This window comes from Rhynchophorus ferrugineus, unplaced genomic scaffold (genome assembly GCF_030347505.1).
Source record: "Rhynchophorus ferrugineus isolate W39M unplaced genomic scaffold, kcgeb_rfMv2 rfM8, whole genome shotgun sequence".
Taxonomy (NCBI): Eukaryota; Metazoa; Arthropoda; class Insecta; order Coleoptera; family Curculionidae; genus Rhynchophorus; species Rhynchophorus ferrugineus.
Window position 1 is genome coordinate 17,965,380 of NW_027472587.1, and position 23,340 is coordinate 17,988,719.

A 23,340-nucleotide genomic window follows, 5' to 3' on the forward strand; every position below is an offset into this window, starting at 1 on the left:
CAGGGGAACCTAAATCTGGCGAATGGGCTGAATGTAAACAATTCGTGATTTACTTTACTTGTTTTACCTATGTTTGTTCGAGTTGTTGAACTGACTATAGTGACAAATACAAGAAAACAACATATAAAATAATTTTAAACATATTTAGCCATGTTTTTGTTTCATGGTTAGCGATTGCGATATCCATTATAAACACAACTTGTTTAATATTAAATTGCAGAAAATAATCACAAATGATGGTTATATTTATAAGAAAAAATGCTTTGTCGATATATGTTATTATAAGCTTTTGCTTTACGAACAAATCTTGAAACCAGTATGCATTTATGGTTTTCAACTCTGGGGTTGTACCTGAAGGTAGAAACTGTCGATAACGACAAAGACATGAACAGAGACTATCAGCACATCAATATTGAGCTTGGTCAGAAAAATCATTGGCTTAGTCAGAGGATTAAAAATACTAAAACCCAATATGTTAAGCCCAAAGTGTCTATTGTAGAATAAGTACTCTATAACTATAATTACGATAATAACAAATAGCTTATTGCTGTTAATTTACTATATCACTATAATACATAATTTAAAAGATGTTCATACGAAAATATCAATAAATCAAAGAATGGCCGACGCACTGATTATGTTAGGTAAAAGTAAGATATCACTATTATATTCCCATACATATTTCTTTTTTCTATCCGGAATGTGACACATTACAAACCGCTATTGATTCGAGATCTTTTTGTGTTTTGGTGTTGTTCGGGTCTCCTAAATGTCTCTCGACTTTTCAGGGTTGAGTAACGCGGCTACCTTTGAAGGGAGTCGGAATAAAAGAAGAAAAAACGAAAGAAAATAAAAGTCACCGCCGCTTTTGCGAGTTTGCCGACGTGGCAGTCGTATGTATACGTAGTATTGAAAAGATGAATGAGATATTCTCGTTTTCGTATGTAATTTTTAAAGTTGTTAGTGTTTCTTTGTATGTTACGTAAAAGTATCAGTAAAAATAATGACTTGGAGGGAAAGTAATTTCGATGTTTCCATGTTTTTACATGCGTATTTACTTATATCAGTTTCAAATCAATGATATATGTATCGTAGATATGCTGCTTCCATCATATCCATTACTAAGATCCGGTTTAACTGCATGAATTGTAGACAAAACCCATTTTTATTTGGAAAAACCTATATTACCCCTTTTCTAACCTCATTTGACATATTCAATGAAGAATTACATAACAATATTAACAGTATCTTGAATGGTATACTTACATTAGCAGGTCCATTACATTCCATCCAATCCCTTGATGAATCTGAAACAACAAAAAAAACTCTTAAGTATTTCTTCGTTATGTTTCAAAAATAGTTAAGTAATTTTTAATAATAAACTAGCGACCCGCCCCGGCTTCGCACGGGTGCAACGCTGATACTAAATTAAATACACTACAGAAAAAATATGAACGTTGTATATAAAAACATAGCGGCCCGCTCCGACTTTGCACGGGCATAAAATATATATGCCTATGTCACTCAATGAAAACATGATTAAAATCGATCCAGTATTTTTGGTTCATTCATTATTGCCCTTGGCCTGCACGCATTAAATTTGGAGTAAAACAATTCATCTTCCCCTATACTTACTATGAAGATTTCCTGCTATCTTTGGAATATCTAAATTCATACAATTTTTATTACATTACACATTTTTAAACGCAAATTTTAAATTTGTAATATCTCCGAAAATATTTGTTTAATTTACATGCTGTAAGGAACCATATTGATCTATATTAATTGCACACTGTATTAAAGGTACTTAATTCGATAAGGATTAATGCCGTATTGCTTAAAATAGCTTCGTAAATAAGCCATTTTCTCACGTAAAAAGTAAACAATAAAAATGGTTAATGTGGGTTATCCCTAAAAGATAAACATATACCATCGCGGACTTTTTTGTAGACCTTTTTATGGTGTACAATGCTGTAGAACATTAATTTGATCTAACTCGTAGGGTTAGGCAGCGTTTTTGCTAATTGCTAAATAAGCCTAAAAAAATAGGTTAATTTACGACATCACGTTAGAAACCTCTAAAATTAGCAATGTTGCCTTAGTATATTATGCATGTATTATACATATGAACCTTCCTCTTGAATCACTCTATCTATTGAAAAAAACCGCATCAAAATCCGTTGCATAGTTTTAAAGATTTAAGCGCACAAGGGATATAGGGACAGAAAAGGCGACTTTGTTTTATACTGTGTAGTGATAATAAATGTATTAACATATTTTATATAGTTAAATGAGTACCAAGCTGCCAGTAGTTTGTAATACGTTTTCATTATTTGGTTCGACGACATTGAAGACGAAGGAAGAATAGAACGGAGAACTCCTTATATTAAGTTCATAGTTTTAATTGATGATCACTAACATACGATTTATCTTTGCAATGAATTGAACGCTAAAAGGAACAATGGAATGCTCTTCGGAATGGAGTTTTGTGATATGCAGTGACAACTTATTGATATGGTAACAATGCCAGCTCATTGGTGACCATGCTAAGTCTGGTGATGTCAAATATCTTGATGAAATATTGTCATTTCATTACAAAATATGGTTATTATACTTACTATATATATTTACTAATGTGTCATAGTTATTTTAGTTTTCCTTTGTCGAATTTCAGCTCTATTTGATTCAATATCTGATTTAAAGTATGTAGATATAGCTTTTTATTGTTTATAATCCATATTATCTATGAGGCATAGTACAAGGTAGATCATCAGTATAACTAAACCATAAAATAATGACATTTTTATTTTTTTTAACAGGAAGAATGATCGAGTGCTGCGTATATGTCATAGAGTCCTTCTGGTTCACTCAAAGTATTTTAAGTATGTTTGAATGGCTTGGTTGAGATGGTTTAGATTTACAATTGGAGCCAATAGATGGTGCTGTGAGAGGGTTCTAAGAATATGCTTTTTTTATTTATTAAATATATTATAAAAAAATAATTAATAATTGAGTGTCACAATCCCCACTCTCTCGCTAGATCTCAAATGCTTTTTAATAGAAAAAACGTTTAACAGATCCATTAACGGATCATATTACTCACTAACAATACTAAAAATTATTGAATGTAATGAATGGTGGACGAAAAAATATAAAAAATCAGAAATCATCATTAGAAATTATTTAAACTATTTTGACGTAATCTAACTAGTACCATATTCATTTCAGGTCGCTGGTCATTGCAGATTTATCGAATAAGTATGTATTTCTACCCTATTATTTGTATAAACAAAAACTCGAACCAAAGGGTGCTGATCAGCCGTTTTCACAGTTTTCGGTAACCAGTTTTAATCAAGATTTTTTTTCTTCTTAAACAAAAGCAATTAATTTATTTTTTAAGGTATTTTAGGGTTTCGGTGAATGGAGGTAAGACGAAATGAAACAGTGGTTTTTACATTATGTGACCGTTATTGGCAAGATAAAAAAATATAGAAAATACAAAATAAATAAAACCGATGGCGGCGGTGTTACCTGGTAACGAGGCTTGGACAGTCGATGGTGGCGCGTCTAAAGTGAACGGTGGTCAGATACTGAATGATGGAAATACCCTTCAATAACATCCCAGATAAACGTCTCGGGGTTGCCAGCTATTCGTTATCGTGTTCTAGTTGTCGCTGCTGGCACCCCGTCCGTGTTCAACATCTGGGATTATGTTTCTGAGTACTTTGTTGACCGTTATTACTCGATGTAAAATTCGACATGTCTCAAGGTCGCTACAGTGATAATTTTTTACTGCAAGAAAGTGTACATTTGTGTGACTACCATTTTCCCTCGTGTTGATCTTGTTCATTGCATGTAAACATCTGGAAATAGTTGACTGGTATGCTATTGTTAACACTATTTGAGAATTTGAGCTGGGTTTTTATATACTGAAGATTCAATTAATTTCAAAATCGGAGATAATTTTAATTTTTTTCCCGTTAAGATACATGGGAGGAAAAATACCAGATGTGACCTCCTACCGACCTATAAGTTTATTACCAATAATCTCGAAAGTTTTCGAGAAATTATACATAAAAAAACTAAACTATATAATAGAAAAAAGAAAAATTATTCCAGAACATCAGTTTGGCTTTCGCAATAAGCATGGGACTATAGAACAAGTGCATAGACTTGTAAACCAAATAAACGCTGACCTAAATGCCAAAAGATATTGTTCGGCTGCTTTCCTAGACATATCTCAGGCTTTTGACAAAGTATGGCATACGGGCTTGCAGGTTAAACTAAAGAAACTTCTCCCTCATCTGGCCTATCAGCTACTAAAATCGTATCTCACTGACAGACATTTTATTGTAAAATAAAGGCGATGAACATACCGAATTAAATCCCATATATTCAGGAGTCCCGCAAGGTAGTGTACTGGGTCCAGTACTGTATCTTCTGTATACGGCTGATCTGCCCACCACAAAAATAACTACTGTGGCAACATATGCAGACGATACAGCAATCTTAGCATCCCATGAAGATCCAGCCACAGCATCAATAAACCTACAAACCCACCTGGAGCAAATACAATTATGGTTGAAGACATGGCGCATTAAAGCCAATGAATCAAAATCTACGCATATAACGTTTACCCTGCGTAGCAGAATATATCCACCAGTGAATATCAAGCATCGTCAACTTCCCCAAGCAGAGCATGTTAAATATCTTGGTATGCATTTAGATCGACGCCTAACCTGGAAGAAGCACATACACTCTAAACGGAAACAACTGGGACTAAAATTATATCAAATGTATTGGCTCATTGGGCGCAAATCCAAGTTATCATTAGATAACAAGGTATTGCTGTATGAGTCTATACTCAAGCCCATTTGAACATATGGAATTCAACTATGGGGTACCGCCAGCAAATCTAATATATCCATCATTCAACGGTTCCAAAATAAGGTGTTGCGTGCCATTGTTGATGCTCCGTACTATATTTCAAATAAAGTGATACAACGCGATATTCCTCTAGAACCTATAACGAGTGTAATCCAACGTGCTTGTGTGAAGTACTTCGAAAGAGTGTCAGTGCATCCCAATGTACTCGCTAATCAGCTAAATATGCGACGTGATAGTGAAGTGCGTAGACTAAAACGTTTAACACCACCTGATCTGATTACTGGACATATGTAGAGTTTGGAATAAGCATTAGAATAAGACTAATTAATTAAGATAATATTTTATACAGAAGATTGCTTAATGAAGTGATTTTCTACATGCCACGTATATATAATATGAACAGAAGAAATACTTATTGCTAATAGGGCAGATTGTGGACTCAGGAAGAGTAATTAAAAAAAAAAAAGATACATGGGAAAAATTAGATAGTAGTATGGTTTCCATATGAAAATAACTAAAATTCTATTTGCACTAAGATCGACCCTATCTTTCTCCCAATCACGTCCGAACACGAGAAACAATGAAACCGAACGTGAAACATCAATGGACCCGTAAAATATCAACCGTAAAACGTTTCGTACCTGACAAATCTAATTCCGAAAGAAAAATAATGGCGTAAATTCGTTCTTTGACACGGCGACAATACGATACGAGCTACGGCGACACTAAAAGCCACTGATCTAGTTTAATAACAGCTGTCATAAATCAGGCGGCTAGTCGATCCTGGCTGGTGGGGACAAACACACCGCACAGACCCTTGTGGCGAACGAACAGAATCGAATCGGTGAAGAATGAAAATCGCCAAATCTTGTGAAAACATTTACGGAAAGTTGCCGACACCACATCGCTCCGTGGGAGTGTGTGCGTGTCCGTACCTTCACCGATACCGCTTGAAGTCGACCGAAGAATTGTAAGAGGAACAATGATTCTTAAAACCCCAGTGTTAATAGTCAAAAGTAATTCTAAATTCCTCATATCCTTAAACGAAACTTCTTGGAAATGGACGATTATTCGTTGAAATCATGTATGGTAAACATACAATAGTCTGGTAATTAATTTAACTTATTCTTGGGTATATTCGGTTTGTCCGATCAGAACTCAATCGCTCTCTCTTTCTTCCTAGTAAAACACATTTTTTGACAATTTTTTTTTATTCAACATAATTCCCTTCAAGGTCGACACACTGATTATAGCGACCCTCCAACTTTTCGATACTATTTTTGTAGTACGATTTGTCCTTTGCTTCAAAATAGGCCCCAGTTTCGGCGATCATTCTTTCGAGATCTGAGAACAGGAAATCTGAGACAGTCGCTGTAGGCTAGTTCTGAAGAATACGGTGGATGAGGAAGCAATTCGAAGGCCGTTTTTCGGCGATTTCGTCCTTTAAACGGTCCAATAACGCTATGTAATTCGGAGGGAAAATATGGAGCCATGTTTCATCCGTTGTCACATATTGATGCAAAAACTGTTTATTACGCTTGATTAACTTCAAACACTGCTCCGAATCATCAACTCGTCGTTATTTTTGGTCAAAAGTGAGCTCGCGCGGCACCCACTTTGCACAGGGCTTTCTCATACCCAAATATTCATGAATGATATGATGTACACGTTCAGATGATATCTTTAGAGTGTCTCCTATTTCATTTAATTTCAATTTACGGTCATTCAAAATCATTTTGTGGATTTTTTCGTCAGTAACACCTCTTTTGGGCGTCCACTCCTTTCACCGTCTTCGATTCTCATTTCACCACGTCTAAACTTAGCATACCAATCCTTGATGGTTGATTTTCTTGAGGCAGTGTCCGGAAATTCGGCATCAAGCCAAGTTTTTGCTTCAACTGTATTTTTCCCCTTCAGAAAGCCATATTTGTCAACACGCGAAATTCCTTTTTATCCATTTTTCACAATAACAAAAGTTGCTTCACTCAAAATCTCATAATTCACAAACTAATGATCCGTCGGCTGTCCTTTATATACGCATCTTTTGCGGGTTAGGGCTAACTAAAAAATATATGGATTTAATTCTAGTAGCGCCATCTATGTGTCAGGCCGGGGACTTTGAATTGACTTGTTATAGTTTAAACAATGATTTATATTATTAAAAGCTTCATAAATCATCTGTTGATGAGCACAATTACATCTGTAACGTATGATATAAAGTAACAAAAAGAACGCAGCAAGAAAAATGTATTTTTTTAGTGATCTATTAATAGTTTTAATAGCCGTATAAAATCAATATAATATATCATCCAACAAGAGGCTAGAATGGTAGAATGTGCATGGGAATATGAAAAGAATTGTAAGTTAGTCGGCAATAACTAATAATAATATATCACTACATAGTATAAAACAAAGTCGCCTTTTCTGTCCCTATATCCCTATGTGCGCTTAAATCTTTAAAACTACGCAACGGATTTTGATGCGGTTTTTTTCAATAGATAGAGTGATTCAAGAGAAAGGTTTATATGTATAATACATGCATAATATACTAAGGCAACATTGCTAATTTTAGAGGTTTCTAACGTGATGTAGTAAATTAACCTATTTTTTTAGGCTTATTTAGCAATTAATGTACTACAGTATTGCAAAAACGCTGCCTAACCCGATGGTATACGAGTTAGATCAAATTAATGTACTACAGTATTTACTTTTTAAGTGAGAAAATGGCTTATTTACGAAACTATTTTAAGCAATACGGCATTAATCCTTATCGAATTAAGTACCTTAAATACAGTGTGCAATTAATATAGATCAATATGGTTCCTTACAGCATGTAAATTAGACAAATATTTTCGGAGATATTACAAATTTAAAATTTGCGTTTAAAAATGTGTAATGTAATAAAAATTGTATGAATTTAGATATTCCAAAGATAGCAGGAAATCTTCATAGTAAGTATAGGGGAAGAGGAATTGTTTTACTCCAAATTTAATGCGTGCAGGCCAAGGGCAGTAATGAATGAACCAAAAATACTGGATCGATTTTAATCATGTTTTCATTGAGTGACATAGGCATATATATTTTATGCCCGTGCAAAGTCGGAGCGGGCCGCTATGTTTTTATATACAACGTTCATATTTTTTCTGTAGTGTATTTAATTTAGTATCAGCATTGCACCCGTGCGAAGCCGGGGCGGGTCGCTAGTTAATAAATAAATAGCAATGATTTTGTGGCCTCAATATTAACAGTCTGATAAAGTTTATTAAAGCTCATATGAAGCATTTTAAGAAAAGCTCCAAAGATAGAAGTTTGACTAAATGAAGTAGTGATTGCTAAAACTGAAGCCTCAGAAGAAAAATGCTTTCCTGATGAGCAAAATTGACTTTTTTCTAAAAGTTGTTAATTTTTTCCTAGGCTATTCCCAGTAATGTATTATATGACTATTAATATAGTTTACACAATGATTTATATTATTAAAAACTTCATAAATCATCTCTTGATGAGCTCAATTACATCTGTAACGTATGATATAAAGTAACAAAAAGAACGCAGGAAGAAAAAAGGCGATTTTTTAGTGATCTTTTAATAGTTTTAATAGCCGTATAAAATCGATATAATATATCATCCAGCAAGAAGCTGGAACGGCAGAATGTGCATGGGAATATCTCTGGCCTGGTAGACATACCGCCCCGACTCACGATTTACTGCCGATGAACGCCGACGTCGTTGAAATAATGTCTTCCGGCCGAGGGTTTCCATCGGCCCCGGAGGTGGTTCATGCATTTTCTTGTTTCTTTCGGTGACGCAGAGACAATAGAAAACCGTTTCAATTGAATTTCGATGTCGAACTTTATCCGTTTCCTCTATTGCGAGAGAGTCTGTCCCATAAACTACTCTTATTCCGTATGACTGTAGCTAAAATACGACCAATATTCGATAGGTTTTATGAAATTTATTAGTATTGAACATGTCGGGTCCAGATTTCAACAATTTTTTAAATGGTTTCGATGATTTACTGTCGAAAATGTGAAATATGTGAGTTAGCAGTTTTTTTGGTTAGTTTTTTGGCAAATTTCAACAAAGACACTTTGATAAATGATTTTATAACTCTGGTTTAAATGAAGACAAGCACTCGAAAATTGAAGGGCTTATATCAATTTTGATGCTTTATTAGAAGGTACCATTGGTTTTGTACCCTAGTAATTAATTAAAAAAATACAGGCGAAGTATGACTTTCATAAAAAAAATTTGAAAACTAATTATTACGAATATCTTAAAAACTATAAACTGAACTTTAAAAATAACGATATTTCGGTTTTTTCGACTTGAATATTGATGAAATAGCGAAGTTTCAAGCAATTCTAAGATATGAAATATTTATACAATTTTTCCATATATATGCTCAGGAAAAATCGCGATTTTTGTTAATTTAAAATGTTTTTCTTTTAACTCTGGTTTAAATGAAGACAATTAATCGAAAATTGCAGTACTTGTATGACATTTGATGCTTTATTAGAAGGTACCATTGGTTTTGTATCTTAGTAATTAATTTAAAAAATACAAGCGAAGTTGAAAACTAATTACGAATATCTTAAATTTTTTAAATACTTTTGCATGAGATGATAATTTAAATTATTTCTAATAACTTATACTACTTACTATAACTTATATTATTTATAAATATAATATAATATGTATATATATATATATATATATATATATATATATATATATATATATATATATATTACTCAAATAATGTGTAGATGTTATTTAATGGTTTTAGTCATGAATTTAAAAAAAAGGACGAATTTACAGGTAACTCGATATAAAATCACCAAAAAATCCTCAAGAATTAATTCAAACCCCACCAGGAAGTCATTTTGTGGAACTGACACTTTCCTGATACAACGATCATCGCCAAAATGTTATTTTAAAGTAACGGTCTCGTCCTTATGATGTATTGGTCTCGGAGGGAGTCGAATTTCTGGTCCGTCCCCAGTTAAAACGGCCGATAAATCAAAACAACGAGCATAAAACGTAAACACATCCGAAACTGATTAGCGACGCTGTCCGAAAACAAATAAGGCAGACACCGGGACCTGAAACAACACGCCGATAACGTCACCGGATGTCGGATCTGGCCGGTACGCGACCCGATTCCAGACGGTGCTTCCGTCACGTGTTGACGCTACTGGATCTGCACGTGTTTATGTTTTCGTGTCCCACTAATGAAGCTATTAGAGAAATTAGCGCTAATGGCTCCGACAAAATATATCCGCATACGGCATCGCTACATATTTTATTAAGGATTTCTCGAGCAGGTGCTCGGGAATAATGAATGTGGACCGAGGCGCTTTGGGTCTGTTCTCAAACACGTCTTTTAAATAATTGTGACGTTCGTTGTTATTTTAAATTGCAGATGAATGAAATAATTTAATCACTGTTTTATAGTTAAGTAGTATTCTAACAATTTTTGTCATTTTAAAAAGGAGTTTATATAATTTTTTTTATTATTTAATTATTACATTACTACTGGCCCTTTCCGTCTAGCCTACCATTTCTTTTTATGATAACTTAAATCTCGGTATACAACTAGGAGGACCCATCGGCCCTATCTCAGTCTCTGGTGAAATAATGTTTATACATGTCACTGCTGTATTTTTTATTATATGCACTTCACTACACTACACTACACAAGATCAGATGGTTTGATTCTTTTGAGTATGTGTCCTGTTCTGGTGGTATCCAGAAGCTGCAATATTTCAATATTCTCATGAGAATGGAGTCTTTCCTCATGTTCCCTTGCAATTATCTTAATTCTTGACTGACTGTGGGTATCTCAAGGTCTCCATATAGGTAATCATTCCTATAGTATTTGGGTTCGCCTACAATACCTCTCAGGACTTGCAGGTCATTCCCATAATTGAACTCCGTATGTCCATATAGTCTTCAGTATTTGCTTATATAACAGCATTATGTACTGATAATTATGATTTTCTTCCAATTAGCCAGTATATTTTCCCATATTTCAATTCCAGTTCTTTTCTGTTCTTATTTATATGTTCCTTCCAGCGAAGTTGTTGCTACATGGAATGGTAGCATTATTTAATGTTACTGGTGCGGTCTGTTTATAGGTGAACTGCACATGTACAGATTTACTTTCATTAATTCTTATTTTCCAAGCTTGTGTCCAATTATTTATATTGTCACTTGCCTGTTGTAATTTTCGTGAGGCTTCTTCAGTATTGTCTCCGAAAACTATAATCGCAGTATCATCAGCAAATTTAGCCATCGTATTATTCTGCATTTGTGGTATATCATAAGTGTAGAGTAGATAAAGCATTGGCCCCAGTACACTTCCTTGTGGTACATCTACTTTAGCTTCTTTTCTGTAGAGTAAGCTTCTTCTTGTTTGACTCTAAACACTATATGTAATGTACGATTTTAATAGTTCACTTTGTTGTTTTGGTAGCATTTTCTGTAGTTTATGAACAAGGCCTTCATGCCAAACCTTATCGCAGGCTTGTGCTACATCTAAGAATATAGCTGAGCATACTTTTTTACTTTCGTACTTCTTCAATAACATATATTCTGTGGACCTGGTCAATTATTGAATGCTTGTTAATAAACCCAAACTGGTGTGTTGGTATTAAGTTTTTTCTCTCTATGAATTTATATAATGTTCTACATTTTTTCCAACCACCTCGTCCCACTTCCCTTCCTTCTATAAATTTCACCTGTAAACATCTGTAAACAGTATGTTCATCAAGTGCTAAGTGGTCTGAATGATCTTCCAGGCTTTGGATTGGGTTATCGTCTAATAAGTCTTAATACATTATCTTCCAGGTCGTTGTCTCTCACTCATATCAAAACCACCACTTTATCTACACTAATCGTCTAAACCGAAAACGACAATTGAACGGAATATATATCAGCAGGTAAATAGGTTCAAGAAGTAAAAATGGTAAAATTTTGAAAATAACACATTTTATTTAAAAAAGTATTGAGTAAAACGAAATAATCAAAATATCTATTTCTATAAAAACATCATATTACACGTCATCATTTTTTATAAATAAATATACACAAATCTGTTAAATAATTGATTTAATGTTGAAACTATATATAAGGAAGGCAATATGCATTGAAATATTTTTGAAATAATACATTTTATTTAAAGAATTATCGAATAAAATGAAATAATAAAAATAATTTCTGTATGCCTTTCTATTTTCATAAAAACAGCATATTTAAATTAATTTACATATTTGAACAATTAACAAGATCTCCAAGAAATCGTTTAGATGAAACCCAGTCAATATAGTTAAAACCAAATGAAAAAGCCACCACTATATATGAAAGCAGTGAAACCCTCCTAAAAATCTTCAAATAAGTCTCAATACATAATTATTGTTACAGAACAATAATTTATTTATTCATACTCTTATATAATGATGCACTGTATTTTCCTCGTCATTAGATCATTAGGGTGTCGTTGATAGTTTTATATTTTGTTTATTTCATCCAGGTCTACTTTTGTTAGCAAATTTAATGCTGTCTAATTTCTTCTTCTCTGAATTTCATATTTTTCGACTTTCATTCTCAACAAATTCTAGCTACACCTTACCTATAAAATAAAATTTAAATCATTTTACCAGTTACTACAATTTTTGTTACTATTCTTGATGGACAAACCTCATTAATGACCTGACTAATTCCAACACTCTCTTCTTCTACTTCTTCTCTGTTCTTGTTATCATTAAATTTCGGCTTATGTTGATACCTATTCGATGTCGCTGAAAATGATGTGTTGTATATTTGGCAGCTAACAGCACCACTATAAATAAAATTGATGCTGTGTGAGTTTTATAACTTTCAAAAATATAACCTTACATTCTGCAGTTGCCCTCGTTCTTCCATATATTAAAACCAATGTATGTTAAACCACCAAAGATAAGACAACAATTTAATTATTATTACTATAGAAATATTAATGTGACACAAAATCTAAATATACTGGATTTGTTGTTGTTTTGACTTGATCGACTATACCGATCGACTCGAACAGAATGCACCGCCATTAGAAAAGGAAGAGAGTATAGTTTACTTTTTTCTATATAAACCATAGAGTTCTGTTCTGTGCATGAGAGTGTGAATGCGTCAAATCCGCAGATAGTTATAGAGAAACGTATCCTATGGAATCCGAGGACATATTTCTCCAAATCAACACGTAATTATCAGTGAACTCAATAATATTAAATGTGATACTATTATTTTATGCAAAGAAATGTCAAATGTTACTTTAGCTTTTTTAATAGTTAATAAATAAATTATATCGCAAAATAAACAGAAACACCGAATATAAATGGTTTTCCATTACCTTATTATGTTCCTGATTATTTAACTAAAATACATTAACAAAAACGAAGAAATATTGTGGCTTCCGGGCTTCATTACTCTGATAGAGGACGAAGCGAGCCATTGGGTGAGAACTGCAGAAGCTTGTTCACCGATTCTGAAACTGTAAGGTATCCTATAGCATTCGCGAATATATTTCTTCAATATTATTTTGCGCAGAAATGTCAAATGTTACATTAGCTTTTTTAATAGTTAATAAATAAATTATATCGCAAAATACACCGAAACTCCTAATATAAAATGTTTTCTATCACCTTATTATGTTCCTGATTATTTTACTAAAATACATGAAAAAAAAACGAAGAAATATTGTGGAATTTTTCCGGGCTTCATTAGTCTGATAGAAGACGAAGCGAGACATTAGGTGAGAACTGCAGAAGCTCGTTCACCGATTCTGAAACTGACAGAAAATCTCTCGGGAAAAATTAGACCGAACGTTTACGTAGGCCCGTCCCTTACACCGCCACCCGCCCTCGCGCTCCATCTTCCGAGACAGGCTAGGAGCTCGTCTACGCCGCCAGAATGGAATTTCATCCACTCACTAAACAGGTAATAAACTGCGAAAGTAACAAATGTCCGTCAAGTGGGGTCCATTTCCGCTCGGCGGTCGAAATGGTAGGCTAGGGACCGGTCCAACTCCAAGACGGTTATAATGTAAAGTAAATATTATGGTGGCAAAAGCCAAGAGTCGACTGCGAAGCTGTATAAATACGGAGCGGACGGCGACAATGGATATTAAGCTGTGCAGATTTTCGTTTAAGTATGTTTGGCAAAGGATTTGGGAGACAGATGGCCGATATGTACTTTATGCGAAACAGTATCCCCGCTATACAGGTCGGATACTCACACAAATTCAACACATTCGACTTTTCGAAAAGGTAGTGCTCGACTTAGCGATCATAGAATAATGAAAAACATATAAAACCATGACTGTCACTAACACATATGTATTTAGATAACAAAAAAAACTTGTTTTGTTTAAGCACAATTCAATGTTGTAAAAATATTAACTTAAGTACAGGTCGGACGGGTATCCCGATGGACGGATGAGTGGTGAGCGCGAAAGCTGAATTGTTCATCAGGAATGATGTTGTTTTCCTTTATGAAAGAGTTGAGAACGTAGAGTATTGCCCTCTCGGCAAGTATCGAAATGGCACTGAGAAGACTGGGGCTGTAGTTAGACGGAGATTAATTTGCTCCTTTCTTGAGAATAACCGCTATATGTGCGTATTTTCAAGAAGTCCGGAAATGTTGCAGCCTCATGATGGAGTCAATGATGTTTGCCAGTTCCGCGAGCTGCTTATGCGGGAGCTTTTTAAATTGGGTAACCGATGTTCCGTGGAAACCTGGAGATTTTTTGGTTTGAAGTTTGCCGATTATAGTCTGTAGAGACTTTGGAGACACGAAATGGTTGAGAAGAAAGGCTGGAGTTACTGGTCTTTTAACGGTGTTGGATTCGTTGATGACAGTGTCGTGGTCTTTAGGTTTAGTGTTCGCGGGAGGGAGGTATTTTATCTTAGCCTCGTAGGTCTCTGCGAGGAGCTGGACTTTTTCTTGATCAGTGGCTGCGTGAATTTCTTGTAACCGCTGACTTCAGGGGGGATGACATTCCCCACGAGGCAGTTGGAGAAACACCAGAAAGAAGGAGGGCCATCCAGTCTTTGGTCCGCAAGAAATGAGTTCCATTTCGTCGCTCGCCAGGTCGAGATGGCTTCTTGCATGCCCTGTTCGCCTCTCTTAAATCTGTAGCATCAAGGATGAATCGAGTTGATCTGCATAAGCCATTTTTAATCTGAATTTCACGTTTAAGAGAAGCGGGAATGTTGTTTCTTCACGGTTGGAGTTGTGATGAAATTTCGACTATGGTAACTTCGTGAGGAAACTGAATATCACGAGTTAGCTAATTTAAAATTGCTATGCCAGCATTTTGCAGTACAACGTAAAATTACACGTCCATAATCGATTTATGTACAATAAAACAGTGAATAGTCTACGTATTAGAATTGGAGCTGGTAGTGGGCAGCGGGTCTTCCAGGCCCAATGAAAAGAAAGCCTACAATATATATTTATATATTATGTGTTACCGATCTGAGGGCTATTACAGATTAGTTTATTTAACCATATTTCGTTTTGTTGGAATTTACTTGTAATATGCTGTTACACAAAAATTTTAGGCCTAAAAAATAAGCCTGAACCGTGACAAATCTTCATCAAAAAAGGGGCAAATTTCGCTAAGCCAACTAATTTATAGAGAGATAATTAAGTTAACCAATAATATATTTGTTGAGAGAGCCTGAGAATGTTTAAATCAATTTTAGGGTACAGGAAAACAGTACAAAAAAATCTATTGACATCAACAACTGTAAACAACTAATTTAACGAAGGCCACGGCGATGATGACTCGTACAAAAAAAAGCCTCATCAGCGTAGAATGAACTTAAAGTACCAGTTAAAAGAATACGGTTAAAAGGGTCGTTTTTTCTTAGATGATCGGACGCAAGGAAAACAACTCGGTACATTACCGAGCCGTCAGGCCTGAAAAATAGGCAGACATTAATCGGCTGAAGCCCTGGAACTACATCCAGCCTCCCCCTCCCCAACCCACACCCGACGATCCAAACACAATAGATCTTCTATGTCATAACACGCATTACGCCATTAATGGGGCCTTCTTTCCATAGCCGGCATCCATCATTCGACGGCAACCATCCGTCTTGCAACAATGGCAGAAGCCTAATTACTGGAAATCCTCGCCGATTACTCATCGCGTTCCGCCTAATTCAAAACAACGCGCCGGACTTTTCGCCTCCCCCGTATAATGTAATATTCTCCGTCCACCCCCTCCATCCCGCCGTTGCCGGCTCTTCGGATACTTTCAATCCACCCCGTGGCTTTTCCGCCGTAACTCTTGTCATCCTGTTTGGAGCTGTTCGGTTTATTACGGGCGAAGTCGCCGGCCGTTAACCCTTCCCGGGGCTTTTATTGCGCCCGGCAGGTATAAGGGCGAGCAGGGGGAGGGTCGCCCGACTGTATACGCTCGTCTCTGTGGACTCTGGAGGAGGATTGATATAAAATGACGCTCGCAGCTTATTACGTCTCGGTTCTTAATCAAAACGTTGAGGTTTGTATTAATTATAGTCTGTTTAATAAGGGGGCGGGTGTAATTAGTGGATAACAAACAAAGGAGCGTATGTAAAAAATTATTAACACTGAACTTGAGCGTATAAATTACTGTATTAGACTCTATGATCAATAAGTTCGAGGGAATCATCTATTCGACAACAATTAGAACCACAAATGCTATGATTTTTGAATATTTCATCTTCTATATCTTTTCATACAAAATACAAAATACAAAATACAAAATACAAAATACAAAATACAAAATACAAAATACAAAATACAAAATACAAAATACAAAATACAAAATACAAAATACAAAATACAAAATACAAAATACAAAATACAAAATACAAAATACAAAATACAAAATACAAAATACAAAATACAAAATACAAAATACAAAATACAAAATACAGCCAGGTGTTATGTTGTATCAATAGAATACAATCCAACCAGCCTATTATATGTAAAAGAAGAATTTCCTTCCAAGAACTCTATATTTTCAAATGCACTATCATACAAACAGTCTTTTGTTGGTCAATGAATAAAACCTACCAAAGAAAACGATCTTTCTACAAGTCCTAATTAGCAGAAAATTGTATTATATTGTATGCACACATTTTTTATATTCGGATAGCGTTCAAAGATGATTCAAGCTTTTTACTTCTATCGTCTAGAAAGCCGACTAACTCTGTGGTTGTTCACTGTCCCTGTCCGCAAACACTCATATTTTTTTCTACTGGTACTGCTGCTGCTGTTACTGCCAGGCATTATTTCATATTTGTTTTGTAATTTGCCAGGCTAAGGCATGAATTGCAAGATTTTGAATTCTGTGTCCCTTCATCTGTTGGGATTCCTAATGGCAATTAACGCATTTTGGAACTAGGATGGTAGCATGACCCCATTATAGCTCCATTTATTTTGGGGGACAGTTAAAAAAACTTGATGCACTAACAGAAAAAATGCCATAAATTATAATATCATAATCCTGCAACCAATATGATCTAGTTCTTATATCGAGCTATTTAAGCGATTTAATTTTAATTTATTTCTCATGAATATCACTATAGAATCGTAAAGAGAGATCCATGTTGTGAAACGGGGTTATATTAACTGATGTTCAAGACAGTCTACCGTTACTTCAAAAGTATTTTAACGCCATAAGTATATCAAAAATTGCAACTTCAAATTATTGTGGAGAATAGTTATACAAATATAATTAGTCTCAAAGTTATAAGCGATTGTATGAACCTTGTCACGAGTGCCCAAACAGCAAAATTATCCGATAAATAGAACTGTGGTGAGATTTAGTTTGAGGTCCTGCGATACCAACAGCAAAAAAAAAGTGAAATCTTGTTTGTCATCAAATATAGTTAACGAAAATACAAATATAATTAAACAAAACGAATAAATGTGTTTCCAAAGGTACTAAAAAAATTAGTCTATATGACTCATCTTAAAAATGTATTTTTACACTGAAAACGAATGAATTTCCTTTCTAAAATCGCCTAGGAGTCAAAGAACAAACAATAATAACGACGCCAAGTCTTAGGATGTTTATCTTAACAGCAGCGACACTGAAAAAAGTGTAAAACCGACCGAGATTGCAAACAGAAACACCCCGAACCGAAAGTTTTCGGCGGTAACCCGCGGAAACATCAAATTTATTGGACGCAGTGACGAGAGAATCCGACTAATTGCCCGTCCCATTGCTGAGTAACTGTTGACACAGCTGTATCCGTTGAATTATTGCGTAGTCGAAGTAGTTGGCTTATTATTTATGGGCCACGAGAGCTCCTACAAGTGTTTCTTGTATGTAAAACAACGACGGCGTGTAGGGGACACGGGAACGATCATGCATGTTATCAGAATTTATTCATGAAGTTTATTGTCTGTGAAAATCGTGCTCGTTTTTCTTCCACGACATTATCTATAGTTTATACACAGTATGGTATACTCTTCAAATATTCTCCATTTGATCGGTAAAAATAAAATTGAACCGACGTCAAAAAAGGAATAAGGTACTCACTGAAAAGTAAAAATAATCAAACTTAGAAATTTAACACAAAACAAACGTTTTAAAATAAAATACAATATGTACATAATAATTGTTGTAATGACAAATGTCGCAAATACTGAAACTTATATGGACATACGGAGTTCAATTGTGGGGATGTTCTGCAAAGAGTAACATAAACAAAATACAAATTTTTCAAGGATTCAAGGATTGGTGTGCTAAGTTTAGAGGTGGTGAAATGAGCATCGAAGACGATGAACGCAGTGGACGCCTAAAAGAAGTTGTTACCTACGAAAATATTTAAAAAATTCACAAAATGATTTTGAATGACGGTAAATTGAAATTGAATGAAATAGCAGACATTCTAAAGATATCAACTGAACGTGTATATCACATCATTCACGAATATTTGGGTATGAGAAAGCTATGTACAAAGTGGGTGCCGCGCTGGCTCACTTTTGACCAAAAACAATGACGAGTTGATGATTCGGAGCAGTGTTTGAAGATGATGAAACGTAATAACCCCCAGTTTTTGCGTCAATATGGCTGCATCGTTTCACTCCGAAGTCCAATCGACAGTCATCCGAGTGAATCATTATTGGACCGTTTAAAGAACGAAATCGCCGAAAAATGGCGGGCATTTGAAAAAAAAGAAAGTGCTGCTTCACCAAGACAATTCACCGTGTAACAAGTCAGTAAGAACGATGGCAAAAATCCATCCATCCACCTTATTCTACAGATCTGGCCCCCAGCGACTATCTCCTGTTCTCAGATCTCAAAAGAATGCTTGCTGGGAAGAAATTTTCGTCCAATGAAGAGGTGATTGCCGAAACTGAGGCCTATTTTGAAGCAAAGGACAAATCGTACTACAAAAATGGTATCGAAAAGTTGGAGGGTCACTATAATCAGTGTATCATCCTTGAAAGGAATTATGACAAAAACTAATTTTGACATAATTGGTAATAAAAGATATAACAAAAAAACAATGTTTAAAACCGCTACCACCAAAAAACATTTATCGCAGCTTTTTTCAGACTATCCAAACACACAGCACCTACCCCACCGACACCAACCGAACGCCGAATTCATAAAGAACAAACGCGAAATAAAAATCCCATCGGCCCCTCGAAGATCGTAAATAAAAAAAATTAATAACGTTCGGCGAGGGCTCCGGGACCGCCCCTCCCCCCAGATTTATGCTCATTCGGTACGTGTTTACCCCCGAAACGTAGAGGCTTAGCGTAGGAATTTCGTGGCCCGCATAGATTTCCCCTCGACGCCCGTCGCGTCGGCCTTACGCGCCCCCTCCCCTCCTGCCCCCCCGCGACCCCCGTAAATAGCGACCGGAGCATCTTGCAACCTCAATATATCGGCGATAAATAATTCCGAATGTTTATCCGCGCTATGCGCGTCCTGTTTATGAAACTTGTTTTGGGATATATTTTTTAAAAAATGGGTGTATGTGTATCCCTGTGTTTGTGTGTGTGTATAGATATATATAGATAGATATATAGTCGCGGGCAACGATATTCACCTAACTTTTTTATTGAATTTCTTTAGAGGGCATTATTTTAGCTTATACGTGATGTGAATTAATTTTAAAACCCAAATTCTTAGATATCATCTTACTGAGATGATAATTTTCATTGACTACCTTGAAAAAGGAAGGTCCATCAGAAGTGTCGCTTCACCAAGGCAATGTATCGTGTCAAAAATCCATAAATTGGGCTTCGAATTGCTTCCTCATCCACCGTATTCTACAGAGCTGAACCCCAGCGACTATTTCCTGTGCTCAGGTCTCAAAAGAATGCTCGCTGGGAAGACATTTTCGTCGAATGAAGAGGTGGTCGACGAAACTGAGGCCTATTTTGAAGCAAAGGACAAATCGTACTGCAAAAAGGGTATCGAATAGTTGAAGTGTCCCTATAATCACCTTTGAAGGGAATTATGTTGAATAAAAAAATCTAATTTTGCCAAAAAATGTGTTTTACTATGATACGCCGGGGACTTTTCAATTGACCTGTTATAAATAATTTTGGATAATTTTTTTTCCATTCCATTTTATAGTTCTGGAAAACTCTATGATATGTTATTGAAAATGTCAGGGTTTATGCCAAATTTAATGCTCAAAAAGGCGATGTAATTGTATTTTGTATATATTTCAAACTTCTATAAATTAATAATAGAAATATCCGCTCATCTATTAATGGTTACGGGTAATTAATTTAATTTTTTTTCATATAACTATGGAATGAAAGTTGACAGCCCAACAAAATTACCAGTATATATGTTAAACTAAATAGTTAATAAGATGCCATAGTTATCATTGCAGTATTTTTGATAGATTTGTATAGTTTACATATATATCTGAAAAAACATTCGCCTTACAGGAAAAATAATGTTATATTCGATTTTCTCACCAAAATATTCATAAAATATGAAAATTTCAGCTCATTTCGAAGCCAAAAAATTTTTGACAATTTTTCCATGTATATACTCAGGAAATTTTGACATTTTTGGCCATTTTCAAAATTTTCCTTATAACTCCGGTCGTAATAGGGATACATAATTCAAAATATTACTACTTATGTAAAATTGGATGCTAAACAAGACGGTAACGCCATTTCTAAGTATAACCAAAAATTTTAATAAACATGCCTTAATAGCCTTTTTTGCTGAAATTTTTTAAAATTCAAATTTTACGAGTATTTAAAAATATATTTGTTAAAAACAAAAAATAATGGTTTCTATGTTTTTTTCGCCACTTTATATACCAGATAGGAAAACTTGAGTCCATTTGGAGACTTAAAATATTTTACCATTTTTTTCCTCGAAGAAAACTCAAAATCTAAGTCAAATTCCAACAAAAATACACAAGTACACAAGAAAAACTAACTACACAAGAGGGTATAAATATGTTCTGTGATATCAAAAAATTAAAGAAAATAATGATTAAAGTATCTGTTCAGATATAAATAGTTTTGGTTATTTTTTTTTGTTATAAATTTAACCAAATCCGCAATATGTTTATGAATACATCAGTGTTTATGTAGAATATAATGCTTTCGAAAGTAGTTTTCGACTTTGGAAAATTCTGGGATATGTCTTCCACTAGAACCAATTATCTAAAACACCTATGACGACTTTCAAGCATCATCCTCTTTATTTAGTCCGTTCTTGATTAAAATGAAGCAAATCAACTCTAATTTCTCAACCATTTTTAAAAAATTAATTATTAACTTACATAAATATATATATTTTTTAATTTTCACAATTACAACAAAGTTAATATCACTAATTACGTAAGATTTGTTAAGAAAACTGATGGTACCATTACCGTTCATTGATACCATTCCGTGCAGACTTAAGCTTCGATGACATCTTTTTGCCGTCGTTTAATTCTTTACAATCTGAAGCGTCATCGTCGCAGAAACAATATTGGGCTGTTAAAGCTTACCGCAAAACCCCCTCTATTCGACTAATGAGATAATTTGGATAATACAGGGATGATAGCTCGGGATTATCCCGATTTTAATTGCATTAATTAGTATTTGTCACTTTTTTCCGCCGTTAAAAACCCTAGGCCTAACAATGATAAGAATAGAGGTTCTTAATTGTAATTTATCACATTTTTTCGGCGTTCTTTAAACCTTATTTCAAGCTTTCGGGCTTCATCTTCATAGAACCTTCTAACTAGAGAACTGTTTTTGGATGAAATAATTCTTGCTCATGTACAAATTGACTTTGTGACGTGATATCTGTAAGTTTCTTACAGTATTATTACTAAATATGAAGAATTGATATATCAAGTGCTTGCTTTTACATAATCAAAGATAATTGTTGCTGAAAATGCGAAGTATCAATATAAACAACTTTATTTCAAGCTTTCGGGCTTCATGTTCATAGAACCTTTTAACTAGAGAACTGTTTTTGGATGAAATAATTCTTGCTCATGTACAAATTGACTTTTTGACGTGATATCTGTAAGTTTCTTACAGTATTATTACTAAATATGAAGAATTGATATATCAAGTGCTTGCTTCTACATAATCAAAGATAATTGTTGGTGAAAATGCGAAGTATCAATATAAACAACTTTATTTCAAGCTTTCGGGCTTCATCTTCATAGAACCTTCTAACTAGAGAACAGTTTTTGGATGAAATAATTCTTGCTCATGTACAAATTGACTTTTTGACGTGATATCTGTAAGTTTCTTACAGTATTATTACTAAATATGAAGAATTGATATGTTAAGTGCTTGCTTCTACATAATCAAAGATAATTGTTGGTGAAAATGCGAAGTATCAATATAAACAACTTTATTTCAAGCTTTCGGGCTTCATCTTCATAGAACCTTCTAACTAGAGAACAGTTTTTGGATGAAATAATTCTTGCTCATGTACAAATTGACTTTTTGACGTGATATCTGTAAGTTTCTTACAGTATTATTACTAAATATGAAGAATTGATATGTTAAGTGCTTGCTTCTACATAATAAAAGATAATTGTTGGTGAAAATGCAAGGTATCAATATAAACAACTTTATTTCAAGCTTTCGGGCTTCATCTTCATAGAACCTTCTAACTAGAGAACTGTTTTTGGATGAAATAATTCTTGCTCATGTACAAATTGACTTTTTGACGTGATATCTGTAAGTTTCTTACAGTATTATTACTAAATATGAAGAATTGATATGTTAAGTGCTTGCTTCTACATAATCAAAGATAATTGTTGATGAAAATGCGAAGTATTAATATAAACAACTGTTGAATTCGATGGTTTTGATATTTCTCTACACATAATAAACCTTTAAAAAGTTTTTGAACTTATGGTGAACTTGTTTCATCATATCTGAATTCGGCTGCATTCATGGGCACATCTCAGGTTTCTA

General features: G+C 34.5%; 1 long non-coding RNA gene across 1 annotated transcript in view; it reads right to left on the reverse strand.

Annotated features, from left to right (window-relative positions):
• LOC143201325 (uncharacterized) overlaps nucleotides 1–23,340 on the reverse strand; it is a 123,324-nt gene that overhangs the window by 67,248 nt on the left and 32,736 nt on the right. Inside the window, exon 2 of the long non-coding RNA XR_013006931.1 lies at nucleotides 1,267–1,307. This is a non-coding gene — a long non-coding RNA (uncharacterized LOC143201325). The remainder of the gene's footprint in view (nucleotides 1–1,266; nucleotides 1,308–23,340) is intronic.